Source organism: Equus quagga, chromosome 15 (assembly GCF_021613505.1).
Source record: "Equus quagga isolate Etosha38 chromosome 15, UCLA_HA_Equagga_1.0, whole genome shotgun sequence".
NCBI lineage: Eukaryota > Metazoa > Chordata > Mammalia > Perissodactyla > Equidae > Equus > Equus quagga.
Genome location: NC_060281.1, coordinates 65,509,686 through 65,533,250, shown reverse-complemented (window position 1 = coordinate 65,533,250; position 23,565 = coordinate 65,509,686). Strand labels below are relative to the sequence as shown.

Sequence of the window (23,565 nt, the reverse complement as noted above, 5' to 3'; positions counted from 1 at the left end):
TCCTCAGCACTCCTTATCCTCCAGCTGCTGTAACTGGCTCCAGAGCACTTACTGCCATCAATACAATATACTATTTCTTTTTTTTTTTTTGCTGAAGAAGATTCTCCCTGAACTAACCTCTGTTGCCAATCCTCCTCTTTTTGTATGTGAGCTGCCACAGTATGGCCGCTGACAGACGAGTGGTGTAGGTCTGCATCCAGGAACTAAACCTGGGCCACCAAAGCGGAGCATGCTGAACTTAACCACTAGGCCACCAGGGCTGGGCCACACTGCACGTTTTACCTGCACACTGTCTGCTTCTCCACCCTGGGAGTCGAGTGGGCGCCCGGCCCCCAGCTGTGGTTCCCGCCCCTGTAAGAGGTGCTCAGCACAGAAGCCAAATCCTGACCGAGGCCACACGGCCCTTTGCCATCTGCCCCTGTGACGGCCCGCAGCTCAGCCCCTGGCCGCCCCCTCGCCCCTCTGCTCCAGCCACGTGGACCCTCCCCCTGGAACCTCCCAAGCATTCCCGTCTGGTGTTACAGGGACAGCACAGACATCCAGGGACAGCAGAGATGTGCTCTGGCCTTTCAGGTCAGCCAAAGGTGGAGGGCGGTGTTTAAGAGCCAGGCGGCTTGGGTTCCAGTCCCAGCTCTGCTGCCTCCCAGCTCTGCAACCTTAGGCTGGTGACTAAACCTCTCTGGGCTTTATTTTCTTCTTCTGGATAAATTATTCATTAGCATTATTATCAATGTGTAAATGCTTAATTAATTAAGAGTTAAGTAAATCACTAATGCTGGCTAGTTAATTATGGATTAGCACCTGCTTCCTAGAGGCGTCTCGAGCACCACAGGAGCTAGAATAGTACCTGGCATCAATTAAGTTTCATGTTACTTTTCAGCCTGAATGTAAGGAAAGCCCCAGCCCATTGACCGTCTTCAGCAGCGGGTAACACAGCGTCCTGGAAGGCTGCTCGGGTGTGAAACTCCAGGTGTGGAGGGAGGCAGGATGTACACGGCCACCAGGGGCTCTGCTAGCAGGACAACAAGCCACTAGGATGACAGCATTAGTGAGATGATAGTGATAAGGAAGTAGATGCGCTACCGTATATTAAGCGCTTGCTGTGTACCAGGCGCTCTTCCAAGTACCCACACTATCACATCTAATGCTGAGAGCTGGGGGCTGTGGTCACTATTTTACAACAGGCAGCAGACCAGGGAAGCTAAGCAACTTGCTTAAGGCCACACAGCATGAATGTGGCGGCGCCTGGAAGCCATCCCAAGAGTGTCAAACCTCAAAGCCAGTGCACCCCTCACCACTGACCCTTCTCTGGCACGAAGTCACTTACCCACAGCCATTTTCCCCATGAAACACTGCCAGGGGCGGCTCAGCAGCTCAGGTTCCAAGCAGCCAACCTGGTTCATGTGAATGATTGTGCAGCTGTTTAATGACACTATTGTTCCAGTTAATGCCTGTGCTTCTTTCTCTGTGGAAGTGGGCCCTGCCAGATGCAGCAGCGTAATCTTTATTTAGCTTTGGGAAGGAAGTTATTAGGGGGAGGAGGAAACCATTTTCCTTATGAGGATCCATTAGATACATTAACGGGATCCGGAAACCGCTCCAGGCGCGCTGCCGCGGGCTTTGGGGTCATTGGAGGACAAAGGGCGACAGACACCTTGTGGGCTCCCTGCTTAGAGGCGAAAAGGAGACGAGGGTGGTAGGTTAGATGGATGGAAACAACCGGGATGGAAATAGCTTTTAAACTTGTCAGGCTGATGAACGAAGTCAACACGAAGTAGCTGTCAGAAAGGCGTAAATGTGTAGAAATATATACCCCCCAACGGGTACCACGTGTGAGCTTAATCACAGAAGCCACAGCGAGGAGGACAAGACGAGCCGGGAGCTCAGATCTTACCCGTCCCTTCAAAACCACATTTCCCTCCAGCTGTGGCCCATTTGTCTGCGTCCTTTCTCAACGAAACTGCCTACAGGTTGTTGTACTCACTGTCTCCACGTGACCACTCACCCTCAGTGGACACCCTCCTGCCAAGGAGCTCCCTGATGACCAAGCCAGCAGTCACTTCTCCGCCCTGGGGACCCAATCTCTGGGTAGCACTGGACAGGAGGGCCACTCCTCTGTGAAACCCTCTCCGCTCCCGGCCCGGGAGCCCCACATTTGCCTGGTTTTCCTCCTTCTTTCACTGTTTCCCCCTCCTCATGATCTCTAAACACTGGAGTGGCAGCTGCTCTGTTTCTGATTTTCCCTCAGTCGATCTGACTCCCCACCACCGTGTTAAGTGCCATTTACAAACTCACGCTTCCGCTTCCGAGTGAAATCTTGCCTCTATGCTCACATCCGACAGCCTCCTCACCGACGGCCAGGAGGAATCTCAGATCTAGCCTGCTCAAAGCAGAGCCCTCGATTTTCTTCTCAAGCCACTTCCTTCCCCTGCTGCCCCATCTCAGCGACGGCGCCAGTGCCAGCGCCCGCGCAGTTCCTCCAGCCCAAGACGAGGAGCCGCTCTTCACCCGCCTTCCCCTCCTCGCTCAACGTCCAAATCTTTAGAAAATCCTTCCATTTGCACCAAAACCTTTCCTGGATCGGCCCCTGTCTCCATACCCAGTGCAACCCCCAGGCCAGCCGCCAGCCTGGACCTCAGCCAGGCCTAGAGTGGGTCTTAGCCGCGGAGTCCTGCTGCCCTCGGACAGCCGCTGGGGCAGCCAGGGCGCTCCCACTAAACAGAAATCAGCCCCTGGCGTCTGTGACGGTGGGTGTTGTGTGTTGACCTGACTGAGAAAGCGCTGCCCAGAGAGCTGGAAATGCTATTTCCAGTGTGTCTATGAGGCTGTTTCAGGAAGACATTAGCATTTGAATTAGTGGACTGAGGGCAGCAGACAGGCCTCCCCAGTGTGGGTGGGCCTCATCCAATCAGGTGAGGACCCGAATAGAACAAAAAGGCGGAGGAAGGGAGAATTCACTCTCTTTCCTTAAGCTGGCACATCCATCTCCTCCTGCCCTTGCACATCGGCACCCCTGGTTCTCAGGCCTTCAGACTCAGAGCGGCACTCACACCATCAGCCCCCCGAATTCTCAGGCTTTGAACTTGGACGGAATTACACTCCAGCTCTCCTGCGAATCCAGCTTGCGGACAGCAGATTGTGGGGCTTCCTGGACTCCTTAACCATGTGAGCCAATTCTTAGAATGAATAGCCTCTTACATACATAGCTGTCTGTATATCTGGTTCGTTCTGTTTCTCTGGGGAACCCTGGCTAATACGCTGTCTTCTGCTTCAAGCACTCAATGGCTGCCAATTGCACTTAGAGAAAAATCCAGACTCTTTGCTGGAGCTGACAGGTTCCTCTGTGACGGGCCCACGTCTCTGGCTCACGCCTTACCTCTCCCCTCTTCACTGTGCATTACCTACCATGCTGGCCTCTGCCCAGCTCCACTATCACGTCAAGATCATCCCCGCCTCCATGTCTTAGCACATGCTGTTCCCACTGCCTGAAAGGCTTGTCCCTGTGTCTTCACATAGCCGGCCCTTCACAGCAGGTATCCCTGATGGGGACTATCTTGTTCATTCATATGTTTATTCCACGACTTCCCTCCTCCCCGCCTGTCTGTGAGCTGCACGAGACTAGGACCTCCTCTCCGCCTGCTTATACACCCCAGGGTGTAGATCTGCCTCTGGCATGCAGTGCAACAGAATCAACGACAGAGCCACGAAGCCCCGTATCCAGAACATCTGCCCACGGCTCCAGCCCACACTTGCCTCTCCACCACTTACTGTCTCTATCGTTATTCTGCATATAATATATGCACATTATTATTCTATATGTGCTATTATTATCATCATTCTGCATATAGACTGTCATCGGCTTCGTACTGTTCTGATTAATTTTACGTAATTCTCAGTTTCTCAGATGGACTACAAACACCCCCCCAACTCTGTGTGCACGCTCCATGGGCAATAGAAGCCTGATTCAAATTTGCCAAATGGAATTCAATCAATGAGCTTGGATGGAAGACCCGCCTGGTGGCTGTTTGACATTCAGGGAGAGTGGAAGAGAGAATTCTCACTGCCGGAGAGCCCACGTTTCAACCAAACCCAGAGTTAAAACTGTGACCCAGACACAGAAACTAATTCTGCTGAAGGAAAACCATGCCGTCAGAGTTAGTGCCACACGTTTACCCAGCGTCCTCCAGGAGACGGGCTGTGAAGGTCGTAAGGGGAGAGTGGAGTCAATGGTGGAAAAGAGTTTAATCCAAAAATAGGCGAGAGATGGGCTTTGCAGGCTGAAGTTTGTGGAGTTAGGCGGATGGTGAGAGAGAAGATCACTCAGACGGTAGATGGCAGGGGGGCTGTGAGCTGAACACCAGCGGGATCTCTGAACCATCCAAAACAGAGGATAGACAGGCTTGAAAACACGCAAACACACGAAATATACTCATATGTCCTGGCGTAGAACACACTGCTGATTCATTCTGTGCAGCATTCATTTTCCAAACACAGCCAGCATGTCCGTCTATGCCGAAACACCCATGGAAAATCACAGCCTTGCAAGGATAATATTTCTGACATACTCATCAATGTTTCCTTGTGTTACTACCCTCCATTTCTCCTCCATTCCTCCCCCACACCCCACCCAGATGGCTGGTCCATTCTATGCTCACCGCCCCACGGAGGGACAGATGGGGGAAGAGCAGGAACAAAGGACTCTCCCGGGCTTTGGTGCACAGACCCCACAGCCTCAGGGGAATTGAGAAGACAGCACACCAACGAGCTCTTTGTGGGAACTGCCTGCCACTAGAGCGTCCCTCCTCATCTGCAGAAAAATGTGGCTTCGTCAGAGGTTGACAGACAAACCGAGAAGAACTCATGCATGTATAGATAGACACCGGTGGATTCTGGAGAGAAGGGCTCTTGGATCTGCTTTCTAGAAAGTTCCAGAGAAGTGAGACCATAGAAAACTTATGGCTAGTAGATGAGACTGGAAAACGGAGCCTGCACAGCCTGGCAGAGGTTTCTGCACTAGACTGCGATTGACCGAGAGTCCACAGAAACTCATGCAACTGAACTTACATTCCTTACCCCTACATTTTACAACAATGTCATGCAGCTGTTAACCTTGTCTCCGAAATGATGGAAACAACTAGTAGACTGTGGCGTGTGTATTTTTAAAGCCTACATGTCAATAATAAGACGGACGGAATGGTGGGACTCACAGCATATGCACCCTTGGGTGAGGGCAGGTGGAACCCCGACACTTGGTATTCTGTAGCCCCAACTCCAGCTTAAGTTTAACCTCCCTGAGCCGGTCAACCGTCCTCTCGCCCTCAGGGCCGTGTCTCCCCCTGCTTTGCTCCGGATCACGGAGAACTACATCTCCCAGGCTGCCTTGCTCCTGCTTCTGGGTGACTGGCCAATGGCAGGCACCAGAGGGCAGGCCGAGGAGAGAAGCCGGGTGTTTCTCCCTCGCTCTGTTTCCGTGTTGTCTCTGGAGGGGGTCTGGCTTGTGCTGGGTGGCCCTCACCCGTGGCCTCAGCATCTGGTTCTTGGGCCACCATCACCCCCACTGCCTCTCCAGCCCGAGAGGTGGTGTCAGCATCCTGCTGGGTGTATTGGACATCTCACTCCTCTCGCTGTGTAACGCGTCCCCCCACGTTCAAGCCCCTCCATGAGAAACACCTGCACTGGCTCCTGCCTTTTGGCTGAGGCCTGGCTGAGAGGTTGAAGGAAAGGATGAAGCCCACTCCACACGGACATTACATTTCTAGCATTCTTTCAAAATAGAGTGTTTTACAAGAGAATTACGTAACTCTGGGGAAAAAATGTTATATTTCTTTCACTTGAGTTTTTACAACTAGATTCAAACCTGCCTCATGGATTTACTGTGACAAATGGCAGAAAAAAATGAAAACCCATTGAAATCTGAACTCAACTAACAACGTGCGAAGTAGAAATGAATCCGTCCAGGAAAATGTCCAGTCTGAGTGTGGCTTGGTTTACTTTATCCACAATTTAGCTGGCTTGTCTTAACATCCTTTAATTTGTTTTCTTGAAATTCTTCTACGAAAAAAAAAAGGTTTAGATGCTTCTTCTCAACTGGGAAAAGTTACTCCTTTCTTTGCCAGTCGTCAGCTGGTCTTGGATGATGGCTACTTTCAGGAGTCTCTGCAGCCTCCCCGCCCGGATAGTGAGACACGACGGGCCATCCGCCCCACAAGCGGCATGTGCACAGTGGGCGGAGATGCTCCCTGGGCCCAGCCCACCTTCTGTGGAGGAATCTTCCAGCCCAAACACCAAGGCTGAAAGCCAGCGAGCCGAGAAACGGCTAGAGACCGGTCAGGACACAAATCCTTCCATGTATTTCTGACCTACACCCAGCAGCTGAATGAACTTTAGAAATGATGCAGAATGGAAGCAAACACCTCTCTCCATCCCATTATTCATCTTCCCTCAGTCACTATGAAGACACTCAGTGAAGGAACGGACGACTTTCATAGCCTCAGCCTTCCCCAGGCCCCATCGTGCAGGCTGACCAGTCAGCCCCTGTCAGACCAGCCTTCAAGTCCCAACAACGTTTCAAGGTCATTTCCGCCTCCCTGACTTTGAATAAGATATTCCCTCTGCCCTTAATGGCCTGATTTCCTCCTAAATGTTCACAAAGTCCCCTGTGCCTCAGGCCCAACTCAAGCTTCACCTCCTCTCGTCTGTCCCAATTGCCCTCATCCTACCGCTTTCCTTCTCTCCAGCGGACACCTGCCAACCCCATCCGCCCAGCACGCATCACCTGTTCAAACGACAGCAGCATCTTGAGCTGTCCCAAGGACATCACCCTTCCCTACTCACAGCCCTGCATTTTGGGGGCATTAACCCACCTCTGGCTCCAGGGCTTGCATGCGATCTACACCCCTCTGGCTACATGAACCCAGAGCTAGACCAATGGGACACAATTCCGAGGCATTCGCTGGAAATATTGAGAAGAAAGGAGGCGTTCCTTTCTGTGGGTGCTAAACTGGTAAGATGCAAGCCAGGAGATGTTGGGTACCATCTCCGATGTGACTTGGTAAGAGCTCACCTGCAAGCTGGGCTGACACAGAAGAAAGCAGAGATACAAGATGATGAGAGACTGTTCTTGCTGACATCATCTGAACCCCTTGACGCAGCCTTGCCTGAAGCCCAACCTATTGTTCAGATTTCCCACTTTATAAACCAACAATTTCTCTTTTTTCCCTTAAAACTATTTGCCATAGGTTTATGTGAACTTTATCCCAAATGGCCTAACTAAAATATTTTTAAACAGCATTTATGACTGCCATGAAACTTAATTCCATGATGTCTCATATTACGCACTGAACCTTCACGACTTTTGAGTCTTGTCTCTCAAAATAAAGAGACAGCTGGTGGATCATGATGGCTTTGGGGGCTGTTTCAATTCCATGTTTGGGGGAAGAAACAGCCAGAGAGCCAAAGGAGGCTTCTAGAAATAAAATGACATCTTCTCAGCCGCAGAAAGACTATCAACTATGGTGCAGGAGACGGGGGTGGGTGGGTGGAGGGGTCAGGGTGCTGGTTTGCCGGAGAGTTAGGACACCAGAGGGGCCAGGGCAGGTCTGCAGGGTATCAGCTGCCTCTTTCTCCAGGGGCCGGAAGCAAAGTCAGAAGACCAAAGTTGCTGGCAGCAAATTTCCTTCTTCAAGGAAACGGCCTTCTCCACAGGCACCCTCGGTCTGTGAAGGTTGAGACCCACCCAGGAGTCCAGCAACAGACCCAAGCAGCGGGTGTCAGCAAAGCTCTGGGCTGAATTTAAACAGAGGCCACAATTACACCCACGCTGGAACTGAGCCACATGGGGAAAGAGAAAGGAGCTGTGCCCAGAGTTCAAGTGCAGGGAGGGAGCGAGGTGGGAAACCATGAGCCTGCACAGCATTTCCTGATCCCGCGGGAGGGCGGGCCACAGCAATTAAGCCTCGCTGGTATTTAACGTAGCCACCAAGAACTGTGCACAAATTCATCCTTCTCGATCCTGTAAGCAGATTGCTGGTCTTCCCAATGTCGCCAGCCTCAGACATCAGCATCCCCATCTTCATCTAAGTGCATATGACATTTACTAAGTTCTAGAAATACTGCTGTGTTAAGTATGTAACACATATAACCCATAGAATCTTCACAACAACCCTTGAGGCAGGTAGTATTTTTGTTTGTTTGTTTGTTTGTTTTTTGAGGAAGATTAGCCCTGAGCTAACATCTGCTACCAATCCTCCTCTTTTTGCTGAGGAAGACTGGCCCTGAGCTAACATCCGTACCCATCTTCCTCCACTTTATATGTGGGACGTCTGCCACAGCATGGCTTGCCAAGCAGTTCGTAGGTCCACAGCCAGGATCCAAACCGGCGAGTCCTGGGCCACTGAAGCAGAACGTGCGAACTTAACTGCTACGCCACCAGGCTGGCCTCAGGTAGTATTTTTTCCCCATTTACATAGAAGGAAACTGAGGCCCAGAGAGGTTAAGTAACTTGCCTGAGGTTGCTGAGCTGGTAAATGGTCAAGCCAGGATTTGAACCCAGGGAGCCCAGCTTCCTGATCGGTGCTCACATTCTCCCCACTCTGTCATCTGTCTGCTCTGTGGGAGACTTCCTGGGGGACCCCACCCATATTTGTGGGACACATTGATATTCAGCAGACTTTCTGCAAAAGAATCCAGGTCAGGGGTCGGCCCGGTGGCTCAGCGGTTAAGTTCGCACGTTCTACTTCTCGGCGGCCCAGGGTTCGCTGGTTCGGATCCCAGGTGCGGACATGGCACTGCTTGGCAGCCATGCTGTGGTAGGCGTCCCACGTATAAACTAGAGGAAGATGGGCACGGATGTTAGCTCAGAGCCAGGCTTCCTCAGCAAAAAGAGGAGGACTGGCAGTAGTTAGCTGAGGGCTGATCTTCCTCAAAAAAAACAAAACAAAACAAAAAAAAGAATCCAGGTCAGACCATTCCTGCAGGGCCCTGAAGCTACTCCCGGTCCCTCCGGAGTTCTCAGGCCACCAAACACACTCTGCCCTCAGCCACGTGGCCAGTGCGAAGAGCCATCGCATCTCTCCTGAGAGGCAATTTGGACATCCTCATAATTTGGACAAATCCTCGTGATCCTGGCTGTCCCTGGAAGCACCTGGGGCCCCCGGGATCTCATACAGAGTCTGAAAACCCCTGGCTGCCACCCTAAGACACACTCCCACCAAATCCTAAGTATAAACATCTTCCCGATTCCAAGGGCATGTGCCACCTCCCAGGGGCACATTTCGCATCCGAAAAGTCCTGAGGATTAGGCATCACAGCAGAAAAGCACCGGTCTGAGATGCTCTGCCTGAGGCAGGATTTATTCTTAACGTGGTGATATTAATAGTGGAACGTGGACATTACCACGGGCACTGAAGTAGCCTACGGATGTCAAGACACCGCTTCCCCAGGAAAGCTTGGCCGTGACACGGAGCGGACAGACGTGGAGCAGGTTGAGTCGTCTCCTCAACGTGAGATCAAAGGGGAACGTGTCTTCTGCCTTGAATCCCACCCTGCCTGAGCGAAGAAATGAAGGAGAATGTAATTTCCCTGAATAGCAGTTACCAGCGACGCTGTTCATGTCACATTCGCGGGATCTGTTATGCACGGTAGAAATAACGAAGCGTTTCTGCGCGCACGACTTCCTTCTGCAAGACACCCGGTGAACAGGACACGGGCGCTCACTGAGCTCACGTCTTCACAAACAAGAAAGGGAGGCACTTAAAGCTGCTTGTTCTCCGTGTCCCCTCGATGGAAGTCAGACGCATTCATAGCGAGAATTAGCATGACACAGGGCCATGTGCATCCCGGAAGCTGGAACATACTTTAGCCACAGCATCTTAGTTTCTCACACTGGACAAACTTAGGAAGGTAGGGGCCCCTTTTACAAAATCTCAGCGCATTCCTGATTCCTGATTTGTCCTGAATCCACCGGACAAGCCTCTCTCTTTCTCATCTGTCCTGAAGGATTCTAAAAACACAGAGACAGTGGCATTTTCCTCCTGAACAGTTATGAAGGTCACTTTCTGAAGCACAATTTTCATCATGACCCAGGGGCCCCCGACTGCCGGCCTGGGGATTGAGGCCAGCCAGGTGGAGGGGATAAAGTCAGCCAGACCTGTGTTCAAATGCCACTTCAGCCCCTTGCGAGCTGTGTGCTCTGGGGTGAGTTACGCACCTCTCTGAGTTGCTTCTTCATTTTTCAAATGGAGGAAAAGAACCCCACTTCCCAAGGTTGTCGTGAGGACTAGATAAAACACCAGATTCAAAGTGGCCTGTGCAGGGTTACACCCTCTGTCACTCTCCATCAGCTTGCTCTGGGTCGGCCACATATCACTGGGTTTCTGGTTGTTTCCTGTCCTTTTCATCATCCTGTTTCCCCTTTCCTGCCTTCTTTTGGGTGATCTGAGTGTTTCTTAGTCAGTCACACGTCGTATGACGACGTTCCGGCCGAGAGCGGGCCTCATGTACGACGGTGGTCCTGCAGGATGAGCGCATTCGGCCCAGGCGTGCAGCAGGCTGTGCCGTCCAGGTGAGTGCACGCACACTCTGAGATGTTCCCGCAACATCGGACTCCTGACGACGCATTTCTCAGAAGCAGCCCCGTCGTTGAGCGACACGCGGCTGTACTCCATTTTATGCATCTGTTAAGAGTTTGCCCAACTATTTTTATATAACTTTTAGTGGCTGCTCCAGGGATCTCAACATAAACATTTAAATTTGAATAACCTATTCGGAGCTAAAATTTGCCACTCCAGGGGCCGGCCCCATGGCCGAGTGGTTGAGTTCACGCGCTCCGCTTCGGTGGCTCAGGGTTTCACGGGTTCGGATCCTGGGCGCGGACATGGCACCGCTCATCAGGCCATGTTGAAACATCGTCCCACATGCCACAACTAGAAAGACCCACAATTAGAATATACAGCTATGTACCAGGGGGCTTTGGGGAGAAGAAGAAGAAAAAGAAGATTGGCAACAGACATTAGAAAATGAAAAATAATTTAATAAGTAAACTAAAATCGGCCACTCCAGGTGGAATGTAGAAACACCACCAGCATCTCGGCCTCTTTACTTTCTCTCTCTCCGTAGCAGCTCCCCTGTGTGTCGTTACATCTGCACACATTGGAAACCCCATGCAACAGTGTCATTATTTTTCTTCGAACCGTCACACATATTTTAAGGAATCTAGGAGGAAAGAAATAGTCCATTATATTTACCCAGCGATTCACCATGTCTGTCTCTCATCCACCCAAATTTTATTGAGCACCAACCATGTGACAGGTGCTAGATACGCAACATGGACAAAACGCCAGAAGTGGCCTTTGATTGTGTGGAACTTACATTCTAGTGGAAAAGATACGCATTCGTCACATAAGCATATAAAAGTGTGAACTTATGACAAGTGCCATGAAGGAGAAGTGCTTGATGCTGAGTCTTCAGCCACTAATAGATGAGCCCTGGGAAGGTCATCTTCCCTGAGGAGGTGACAGACGAAAGGAGTTTTGGAGGATGAGTAGGAGTTGGTTAGGAGAAGAGGTAAGGACAAAGCATTCTAGCCAGAAGGAATGGTATGTGCAAAGATCCTGTGGCAGAGGGGATCAAAGTGAATGAAGGGTGAAGGAAGGCTGGTATGACTGGAGCGGGGAAAATGAGATGGAGACTGTTAGAAGGAAAGCCAAAGGGGGGTTGGCAGGGACCAGACCACCAGGGCCTTGAAGGAAAGCCTTCCCCGTTCTCAGAGTGATGGGCAGCTGTGCAAGGATCTGGAGTGGGGTACAAACACTGGGTTTGTTGGTAGGGAGAAAAGATCAGAGGGGAGCTGGAGCAGAGGAGGAAGACCAGCTGGAAGCTTTTGCTGTAGCCTGAGTGTGTGAGAGTGGCCATGTGGTCACAGGGGTGGAAGAAGAAATGAGGAGCGGGAGACTGGCCTGGGGATACGCGGACGACTTCTTTGAAATGGGGGGACTTGTCATGAATTGGATGTCCAGGGACAAGCAGCTGGGCGGGCAGGCAGTGGAGCAAGGGCGCAGAGCCAGACTCAGTCTCGTCTCAGGGGCCGTGGGTTTCAGCTGCGATGGAGTTTACCTCCCGGCCACACCCTTTCATTCATCCAAAAATGGTCTCTGAAGACTCGCTCTGTGCCGGGTGCCTGATGCTCAGAACGGAATGAGAAGAAGTCACAGTCTGTCTCTGTTCTCACAGAGCTTCCATGCCACCCGGCAGGGCGTGCAGAAAATAGACAAGTGATCTAGCAAACGAATAAGAAAGTCAGAGACAGACGGAAGACGATGATGAGGCCGGGTGGCGTGCACGGGGGAGGGAGGAGCAGAGACCCTACTCAAGCTGGTCTGGGGAGGGGCACACTCAGCTGAGACCCACACGACGACAAGGGGCCAGCCAGGCAAAGTCTGGAGGCAAGTGCATGGAGGCAGGAGCCAGGCTGGCGTGTGTCCCCTGTGGCTGCAGGGGTGGGGTGGGAAGAAGTGAGGGAAGGGGCAGATGGGGAGCAAATACAGCAACCCCCTGCTGCGGCTCAGTTGTGCCGCCCGGACAGCACGGTGATGCCCTCACCAACTATACGTTTTGGTCGTTGGATGTGGACCTGACATTTTTAACCTCTGCAGAGTGGTCCGCAGTACGGCCATCCCACTCCTGGTGAACATTGTGGTCGTTTCTGCCAGTGCAGACAATGCCACAAGAAACATCCCGGGGCACATAGTGGGGGCTTTATGACTTTAAGTGGACTCCCAGATGCAAGACTGTAGGGAGAGGGCATGCCATGTTAAATACGAATGGACAGTTCCGGAACTCAGAAAGTCTGTCACAATTTCGCATGGGCCAGCCCCGTGTGACTGACTCACTCCCCACACCCCGCTGCCCTGGGCAGTGTCGTCCTGGGCGTTTCTGAAGCTGCTGGAGGGAGAGCCTCACTGTTGCTTTAGCTGGCGTCTTCCTGATGACGAGGGCAGCTGAGCATCTCATCTGCCCAGCAGCGTGGACCTGATGGGCCGGCTGGGGCTCCCGGCAGAGAGCGGGGAGCAAACTGTCGCCTCCAAGCTGTGGGTGGGGGTCAGAGTCCCAGAAGGAGAGTGGGTCCTATCCTATTGCTGGGTGCAAAACCAGACGTGTGTGTCCCACAGGACCAGCCAACGAACCAGCCGTGCCTCCGCCCAAAACCTCTTCCCACGGAGGCGGAAATGGAGCGTCACGCTCCAAAGCCGTGAACTTCCTGTTTCCTGGTGGGGTCTGAGCGTCTGGATGGTGCTGTCAGCTATTGGATCGGGCCCAGCAAGGGGTTTGCTGAAAATCGAGCCCCAGACATCATTCTCAGGTTCCAGAGGACCCTGGAGTTTGAGCATCAGAATGTGGAAAATGAGCTACAAAACGAGAATGAGGCTGGAGAGGCTCCATGGGCTCGAGGCTCACAGGTGGGGACGAGCCCACATGCACGGAGGCCAGGTAACGGGAGGGCAGGGAGAGGAGGAGATAACAGAAGATTAACTGTCACTGTGAGAGTTCCTTATTAATCCCAGATGATCAGTTGTTCATTAACACAAAATAAGCCTCAGATCATCTGTATTCAAATGGACTAATCTTGATTATGAGAACAAATTCTGGTCCTGAATATTTTTTCCTTTTTCTTTGAATCATAAAACATAATGTGTTAAGTTTAGTTAATCGAAAATGTTTTATAGACCTGGGTCAAATTTCTGGGGTTGGCACTGCGCACTGTGGCATCCGGGTCAGAGACTGTCACTCTGCTCCAGGCGACACCCGCCTGCAGGCGGACAAGCAGCAATTGGGAATCTTGAAGGTAACAGGAGGGTCCCAATCAAGTCAAGATTTTAAAAATGAAATGAGAAGCAGTCTTGCCCTGCCTCACCCCGCAGTCTTCCTGGAGATGCACGAGTGCTCAGTGGTCAGGGATGGGAGGGAAGAGCAGCCCAGCAGGCAACGCTCCCCAGGAACGCAGCAGAGCCGGGCTGTGGAGTCCGGGATGGTGGGGCGAGGGGCTAGTTATTTCCCTTTGGCTCATTCTCCAAAAGCGGTAGCTTTCTCAGCAATTTTTTTCTTTTTCTTTTATTTTTTTTTTTTGAGGAATATTAGCCCTGAGTTAACATCTGCTGCCAAACCTCCTCTTTTTGCTGAGGAAGACTGGCCCTGAGCTAACATCTGTGCCCATCTTCCTCTACTTTATATGTGGGATGCCTGCCACAGCATGGCTCACCAAGCAGTGCCATGTCCGCACCTGGGATCCGAACTGGCGAATCCCCAGGCTGCTGAAGCAGAACGTACGAACTTAACCTCCGTGCCACCGGGCTGGCCATCAACAATTTTTGAAGATGACATATTTGCATGAGCGAGGTGATGAATATGTGTTATGACACTGGTGCTGATACACACAAACGCCACAGAGAGGGGGCGGCCGCGGTCACGCCTGGGCACTGGCGGACGCCACAACACTGACATGCACGTGATTAGCGAACGGGGAGGGATCACCACACGCAGGAGGGGATGTGTCCCACCCGAATGCCAGCGGACCCCTGCTGAGACGCACAGTGTGGAGGGAGCCACGGTGACAAGGCCCCAGTCCCCAAGGTCTCAGCATCCCGGAGAACACCACCTCACGGCGGTGCTCCATGAACGCCACTTCCCCGTCACCCTGCTCCCCATCCCGCGTCTTCCCTCTGCGGCTACAAGGCCCTGGCAGAGACCCCCAGGAGGAAATGCTGTCCTACCACGCAGCTGTCCGCATCCAGGTCAGAGCTGTGAGCCGCCAAGCTGTGACGACCAATGTCAGCCGCTCTGAGCGTGTGCTGGCCCTCCTCACGTTCCCTGAGGACGGCACCCAGGTCGGGCTCCCTGCCCAGGCCAGCCATCGCGGCACAGATGTCGGTTGCGGGAGAACCCAGAGGTGGGGCATTTACCGCCTGCCTCCCCCGGCGTGTCACACTTGTGGCAGCGGCTTTGGGGCTGTGGTACTGGTTTCCTGGGGCTGCTGGGACAAGAGTACCACTAAGTGGGGGCTTAAGCCAACGCACGTCCGTCCTCTCGCAGTTCTGGAGCCAGAAGTCTGGAATCAATCGAGGTTCGGGCAGGCCACGCTCCCTCCCAAGGCCCCGGGAGGCTCCCTCCTGCCTCTCCCAGCCTCTGCCGGTTGCCAGCAATCCTCGGCTCGTGGCAGCGTGACTCCAGTCTCTGCCTCCACCATCTCGTAGCCTTCGTCCCTGCGCGTCTGTGTCACTGTCCTTGTCTGAGAAGGGCACCAGGTGCTGGCAAGGGCCCACCGTAATCCAGCAGAACCTCATGTAACTTGATTCCATCTGCAGAGACTGTTTCCAGATAAGGCCTCACTCACAAGTTCTGAGAGGACGTGCGTTTGGGGGGACACAGTTCACCCCACCGCAGCTGCCCAGCGGCTTCTCCATGGCTGCCGTTCCCACCAGGCTCCAGGAACGGCCCTCAGGGCGGTGGAAGCTGCCTGCGAATGCGGTCTCTCTCTGCTTCGCCACCCGCGCTGGTTCCCCCAGCCCGCATCTCTGTCAACGTCTCTGAATTGAGCTTTCTTAAGTCAAACTCCGGGAGGGTAGCACTCCCCCTGCCAGGACCCTAATCCTGTCCTAAAACAGAGTCTCTGTTCCGTCTGACACACGGAACCACCCCATGGGTCCTGAGCAGGTGACACGGACGAGAGGGGCTGCAGGCACTTCATCACACACGGAAACCAAAGCATCTGGGGCTGCGTCTGCTTCTCCCTGGAGCCGGTGAGTGCGAGGATCGCGGGTGCCCCGCACGTCGGGAGCCGGGAGCTCACGTGAAAGACATTTCCACTTTTTCGCAGAGTGTTTGAGACTGAGAAGCTGGAGAAAACAATCGTTTGGTTTACTCGGTTTTATCACAAGTTAGACACTGTGTGAAGCGTGGAGGTGTGGCGCTCGGTGCGGGGACGTCTTCATCTGACAGTCACCAGCCTGGCCCAGCAGATGCTGGAAACATGAACTCTCCGGCAGTGCGTCCTCTCGGAGACTCGCAGTCTGCGCCAGAAAGAAGCGGCCTTGATCTGTGGCTGCGTTTCTGCAGAAGCACCTGTGAGCCCCAGAGGACACATCCTTCTCGACCAGCATCCTCGGCCTCAGGCCTTCACCTGCTCGATTCCTCTCCACGACGGCAGAAAGTGTCTGCAGTGACAGGCCAGGTCACCATCACGCAGCCTCTTGCTCGCTCACTCGCTCACTCATTCACTCAATCATCCAGCAGCATTACTCAGTGTCTACCATACCCCAGATCTTGTCCTAGTCACTAAAACAGACAGAGTCTCTCTCAAGGATGCTGCATTTTGGTAGGGAAAACAAACAACACACAAGTAAACAAAACAAGCAAGGTGAGTTTCCTCGGAAGGAACTGGAACACGGTGATGTGATGGTGACGGGCAGGGCGGTGGCCCCTTAGCTAAGATGGTCAGTCAGGCATGGTAGTGGAGTGACACGAAACCAAGACCTAACCGACCAGGAGTCAGAAATACAAGGCGCGAGGGAAACTGCATTCCAGGTGGAAGACACAGCGAGTACAAAGGCCCTGGGGTGGAACCAAGTGCGGTATGTTCCAGAAAGACAGAGAGCTGGGCCCAGGGTGCAGAGGGGTCACGGCAGGAGCCAGTGGTGAAGGGCCAGGTGGGCCAGAGCGTGAGGGTCCTGCCGTAGAGTTTGGATTTTAACGTCTGCATGATAAGAAGCTGTTGCAGGTGTGAGCAGCACAGGGACACGATGCGATTGTCGTCTTCTCAAGGCGGCTGTGGTGCTGCTTGAGGATGGGCTCTAGGGGACAATCGTCTTCGGAAGGACGCACCTGAAGCCCGGTGCGAGCTGAGGCCTCACGCTCTTGCCTATTGTAAGCAGGGAGTGTGGCAGACTTTAGAATTTCCTGTGTCTGTCACTCATTCATTCGGCCCACAAGCCTTTCTTGTATGGTTTCTCCACGCCAGGCTGGGCACTGGGGATACGCTGATGAGCAAAAAAAAATACAGAACCTGTCTGCACAATGCTCATAGTCTCCTGGAGGGTGATCAGAACAAAGTGATCCAGACAGCAGACATAGCAAGTGCAAAGGCCCTGGGGTGGATGGAGCACACCCACAAGAAGAGCTGAAAGGAGGCCAGGGTGGCTGAGAGCCAGGAGGAGACTTGGCCTCCAAGACATTAAGTGATCTGGCTCCTCTTTGTCTCCCTGAACTCACCCTCTAACTTTCTGTCCCCATGTTCATTCTATTTCTGCAGCTCTGGCCTCAAACATGTCAGCACCCACACCTGTCTCAGACCTTCGCACTTGCTGTTCCCTGGGGAACATTCTCTCCCCAGATTGTGCATGGCTCCCTCCCTCCCTTCACCCAGGTCTCTGTCCAAATGTGATATTGTCAGTGAGGCCCTCCCTGACCCCTGGATGGAAAGAGCACCCATTTTCATCACGCTCCATCTCCCCACCCTCGTCACCACCTGACACGTGAATCTGTGTATTAACTCTGCCAGCATCAGGGCATGGGGTCAGGTCACTTTCTCCAGCACCTGCAAAGTGTTTGACACATATTAGGTCTCAATAAATGTTTGTTGAATGAATGAGTGTGTCTTAGGTGTAGGTTCAATCGGGTTTTTCAGCAGGGGAGTTACCGTGGGCCTTGGAGGGTCTGCAGGAAGCCAGGCCAAGGCCTCTGGGAACCTGTTTCCTCCGACAATCAGGATGGATGGTTTTTCCTGGCTGTGCAAGTACAGAGTTACTCGGCAGCCCCCAGGACCATGAGGAAGGCCTCCGAAGAGAACCACGTGTCGGTGGACTCGTGACTGACACAAGCGGTAACAGACCATGAGAGAAAAGTCATACATTGTCTTCAGCTAAGCTGAACTATTGGGACTAAGATGAGTGCCTCACCAGAGATATCTGGAAACAGGAAAGCCGTGCACGCTGGCTCAGCTCTAGCTCTGTGATTACACCATTAACACAGGATGAGCATCCCTAACTCCCTGCGTGCCGTGTCCCTCTGCCCCCAGTCACTTTAAGGACCTTGAAGATGGGGTCAGGTAGGAGGGTCAACTGTGACCACCAGGTGTTCGGACGGCAGGCCACCGTGATAGCCATCTGAGGTCATGCTCCAACCCCGTGGGTGGCTCCCACCTTACGCATCGTCTGACGACGGAAGGAAGCCCCTTCTTGATGCTGAGCCGGGCAGTTCCCAGAGCAAGGCCCGAGGGCTCTTCCGCACCAAGGACCCTGCGGTCACAGTGCCTCCGGGACCCCTATCTGCCCATCGCTAACGTTCTGCATCCCAGCAAATGACAAAATTTCTCACCCCAAAAGTTACACCAAACCCTTGCTGTGGTCCTTAACTCCTCCCTGTCTGTCAGACCCCACGCCCACTCCATCTGCAAATCCTGTGGATTCTACCTTGAAAACACACCGGAAGCTGATGCTCGCTCTTCTCTCTCCTCCCTCCTTGGCTGAAGCTGCCCTGCTCTCATCCCTGGAGCATCACCCCCAACCCACCTCCCTGCTTCCACTCCTGCCTCTCAGGTTTCTTTCTGTGTGGCCACAGGAGTGACCCTTTACAAGTGAAAAACATGTCACTCATCGCCTCTCCACCGTCCGGCAGCATCTGTGGTGAACTGATTGCACGCTATCCCCAATTCTCAATCCGTCCTGAGCCCACAGGCTGGGGAAGGCAACCGCACAGCTCCTGCAAGCGGGAGACAGTCTGTTCCTCCCGCTCTTGAAACCGGGCCGGCCTGAGACTCGCTTTGGCGGATGGAATGCCACGGAAGTGACTTGTGCCATCCTGGCCCAGTCCTCACGAGGTCTCACGTGCATCTGCTCCTCTCAGGGCCTGTTGTGCCATGACTAGAAGTCTTAGACAGCCTGCTGGGAGGTGGAACAGCAAGGGACAGAGCCAGTTGCCCTGCAAAACCCTCCGACTTAAGCAAGAGCCGGTCGGCTGCCTGAGCCCCAGCCTAGAGACAGTGCCCAGCCAAGATGACCAGTGCCACTTAGCCAACCCACAGACTCGCGAGCAACACAGAAACAAAGGGTTATCGTTGTTAGCCACCAGGCTTCTTACACAGCAGTATTGGGATAACAGGTAACTGATACAATATCTGATGACAGTTAGAACAAATTCCAAAATTCTCAGAATTCTGCTTTGCCCTGAAAGACCCTACACAAGCTAGCCCCAGCCCGGGTTCCATTTCTCACCCCTGCCCTCCCTGACTGCTCACCAGCTACCTTGCTGGTCCCTGAGCACACACCCAGTGTCCTCCAGCTCAGGCTCCTCGCTCTGCCCACCTGCCTGGGTTCTCCTCCCTGCGTGGGGTCCAGCCCCTCCCTCTCTCCACAAGGGAGCACTCCCTCTGCCCCACTGCTACGTCTGAGAGGCCCCCGCTACCCTCCTGAGGTGTCCCCACATCCCTCCTACTCCTTCACTCTACTCTGCTTTTCTTCAAAGCCCTTGTCAGTGCCTGACACCATATTCCACCTGCAGTAGGCTTTTCTCGTTGACTCTCCCAGCAGCATGTCCGGGTCTACTTTGCTGAGTGCAACATCCCTGGTGCCTGGAACTGGGCCTGGTACATAGTCAGCGCTCAATCTGCACTTGAATGAATGAATGAACAAATTGCCATGGGCCAGGGATACCCTCCGCACGTCTTGACTGTGCAGACCGCTGCTGAGGTGCATGGATATTTCCCTCTCCCTCCAGAAGGATGCCGGTGGTGAGGCAGTTCCTGGCAAGACAAGGTGGATGAGCAGGGGGCACCCGCCCCATGTCACTTTGCTCAGACTCCGATGCTCTTCCACTCCTTGGCATTTTCAATTCCACTGACCAGGAACGGGTCAGGAATATGGCTTTTTCTATTCTCCAGTTTCCACTGTGAGGAACTCTTCCCGGGGTCTTCCTCTGCGTGGCAATCTGGCTTCAGCGATTCTCCCCAATTTTCCTTGCAAGCCACGTGCCTTATTCGCTTGTCTTCCCCAGAGACAATCCCAAAGACAGACACACAGGAAAGTCGGCCCTCAAGTGCCATGAAGATGCTCCTGGAGAGTTTCCGCTCTGTTATCCTGGATCGTCCAACATCACTTTCCAGGTAAAACCACGTTCGGCCCTCCAGGCTACGTTTTCTGGGGGAAACAGCAAGCTCCCTCGTCTTAGGGAGTGAGAATTACGTCATCGCTCATATATCCTTTTATGTCCAGGCTGCTGGGACACTCAGGCCAGATGAGAACCTTAGGTAGCGATGCCTATCCTCCAAGCCAGCATTTTGGAGTCCCCTTTCTCTTTATCTGAATTTCCTACTTCCATTCACATCATTGGAGCACGTGATTATACGGGACAATTTTGATGATTTGACCACATCCTTGGAAAGATGATAAAAACACATACATAGATGATGAATTCATCAGTTATTATTTTTAAAAGTATAAAAACGAGGAGGATTCAGATCAGGTTAAATGTTACTGGCTTGGTTCATGCTGGGAGTTCTAGTCAGTTTCCATATTATTCTAGATGGATTGTCTTAGAAAATGTCACCAATTTCAATATGTGTTTCACTAAAAGCTTTTATATTTTCAAGGGAAAAGATATCTTCCATTCTCAATTCAGTAGAAGCCAGTGACGCATGTGGTCTGGGAGAGTCCCCGGCTCCCCACCCTAGCAGTCAGCGTCTCTGCTCCTCCCATGTGAAGGCTCGGGGTCGGGAGCAGGGCCATTGGTCCAGGTTCGGCCTCAGATGCGTGGAGATCGGAGTCCCGCATGGCCTCGCATCCTCCCCAACGGCCTCTGAGCCTGGTGGCGTCCCCTCTGGCTCCCGGTAAGTCAGGTTGCCTGGAACCAGCGTGGGTTCTCATTCAGACCAAAATCGCTGACACAGAAGACCAAGCACGACACTCGGGGTCCTGTGGAGGAGTCCAGGCCACTTCTGGAAACCCAAGGTCAGCCTTCTCCTCAAGTGCGCAGGAGGGGCAGGGCTGGGCCTCGGAGGCTTTCCACATCAAGCCCACTGCATCTCGGTCCAGCACACGCTCACCGCCCCCTCTGTCATCACCACTGCCGGGCTCTGCTGCTCAGGGAAAAAAGGCCAATTTTGAACAGCCCTTTATTATTATGACAAAAATGCCAGCAGAACTGCATGAAAGTCGCTGTGCTTTTCAGTCGGTACCAGCTGAGGCGATGCTTTCAAAACATGTAGTTACCCCGCGGGAGGGGACTCTTGGAGAGCCGCGAGAGTTAGCAGGTCCTGTCCAAGGGCACAGGGATGCCATCCACGCCTGCAGGGGACGGTCACCTCCCCGTCTTTCCCTCCTTCTCTCAGTCACAAAGGCTCTCGTGGGACCCGGTGTGGGAAATGGGCAGATCACAGAATGTTTTGCAAATTCGCAACACAAGCACTTTCCTTCCTCTGCGACAGAAGCGCCCCTTGGAAAGGACGAGGCTCCTTTCATCTCCACTTCTCCCCTCTCCCCTTTTTTCACAGAGCAGAAGTCCTTTAAGAAAGAGGTCGTTTGCTTCCAGCAAGGCCCCCTTCCAGCTGGCCTGGTCCCGGCCGGTCCTGCAATGCAGGCTCCTGAGGGTCTTCACCTTGGCCTCTGAGCCCCACCATCCACTCACTCGTCAAGATCGTCTCGAGAGAAGAACTGTCTGGAGCGAGTATTGAGGGCCTGGCTTTGTTCCAGGCCCGGGACTGGAGCAGGAAGGGAACGGCGCAGTGCGAGCGAGTCGGCCGAGAGCAAAGGACACGAGCCGAGAGGGCGGGAGTGGCCCGGTCCGGGCTTCAGGCTTTGGGTAAGTGAGCTGGGGGGTTGTGAGGAGGGTTTGGGGCTGACATTGGGACCTGATTCCCATTTGAACAGTACTGCCCTGGCTGTCACATGATCAACAGCCCAAAATATGTGGTGCCCGCTGGAGACCAAGGGGAGGCAGGTACCAGAACCCTGGCCCTATAATGCTGTCACTGTCCCTACGGGGACCTCATAGCCGTTAACTCCTCCCATTCAGGCTGCTCTCCAGACGACCGTGTCCACTGACGGCCACTCACAGGCTGCCTGCCCAGCTAACGTCCTGCTGCCCCAGGAGAACATTATTGGTTCTAGAACCAGGCAGCTGGGGCCCCTGTCCCATGGGGCCAGAGGGACGTGCCATCCAGATCCTGTACTCTCCTCTCCTAGACCACAACCAGCTACCCAGACCCTGGAACTCCCTGAACCAAAGTCCCCAAGCTCACCCCAGGTCCCGCACAGGCTCCTCCCCATGGACCCCCTCAAGGGCACATGACACCCAGACGGGAGGGCAGCGAGGAACGGATGTTTGCACGGCGCGATGGATGGAACCCGGACGTCAGTCTGCGGTGTCCACCGCGTGTGGGGCCCTAGTGCTGAGGCTCAAAGCCGAGGTCGGACAGGAAGGGCAGCGGGCCCCAAAGTGCCAGGCGGAGCCCACGGCCCTTTGACCTCTCCAGTGGGAGGGAAGACGGGCCCAACCGACGGCAGGCAGGCCGGGGACACAGAGGCGTGGAGGTGAGAACCACACCCCAAGCTTGGTTCACATTCAGGGCCGGCAGTGCGACAACAGGGCGCCTTGATTTTTAAATTGAGATATAATTCACACACCACGAAATGCACCCTCTTAAAGCATAGAGTTCAGTGGTTTTAAGATAATCGAAGGCTTTGCAACCGTCACAGTATCTGGTTCCAGAACATGTTCATCACCCTCCAAGGAAACCCAGTACCTCCAGCAGTCACCGCCCACTGCCCGCCTCGCCCCAGTCCTGCCAACATCAATCTGCCTCCCCTGAGAGCTCCGGCAGCTTCCCAGACGTCACAGACGGAGCTGAAACCACTGCCGAGGAAGGCGGGCCGGTGGGCACATCGCTCTGCGTTCCGTGCTCGCGAAACGCAACGATTAAAGTCATGCAGGGACTAGATCGCAGGACTGGAGGCAATTATTATTTTATTCTTTGTGTTTAAAAAATTTTCCCACAAAGAGAATCCAATAAAACTTTAACGCTCAAAAAAAAAAGGCAAAGAATTCAATCAGCTTAACTCAGTGACATCAATAGCCAATCAACCCACCCATTAAATATTGAAGGCAACCCAGCTCACCGGGCGTGCATGAGGGGGACCCAATTACCTCGCCCTGATAAAACAATTTTCTGACTTAGCTATTTTCTTTATCATAAAGGTTATTAAACATCTGAGCAGCAGCTTAAAATTCATGAAGTTTGAAAAACCAATGTAGACACCTCGGGTCTTCCGCTCCAGCAGGCTGATTTCCATTCGGGAGGCTGCCTGGCACCTCTCGCCCAGCTGTGTTTAACATCCCAAGAAATGGAAATGCCTAATTGGCTTCATGGGTTCGCTTTCCGAAACATTTGAATTTTGTTATTTATCACTTTTTACACCATAAAAAGGGTAGAAACAGCCCCCGGAGCCCAGAATTTGGATGACGGCTTCCGGAGGAGTGTCAACCACCTTCTCTGGAACCTGGGTCCCCTTCCTCACGCCAACCCCG

At 53.3% G+C, this 23,565-nt stretch overlaps 1 protein-coding gene across 6 annotated transcripts in view; it reads right to left on the bottom strand.

Moving 5' to 3' along the window:
• Positions 1-23,565, bottom strand: part of RIMBP2 (RIMS binding protein 2) — a 194,461-nt gene that overhangs the window by 75,405 nt on the left and 95,491 nt on the right. The window lies entirely within an intron of this gene.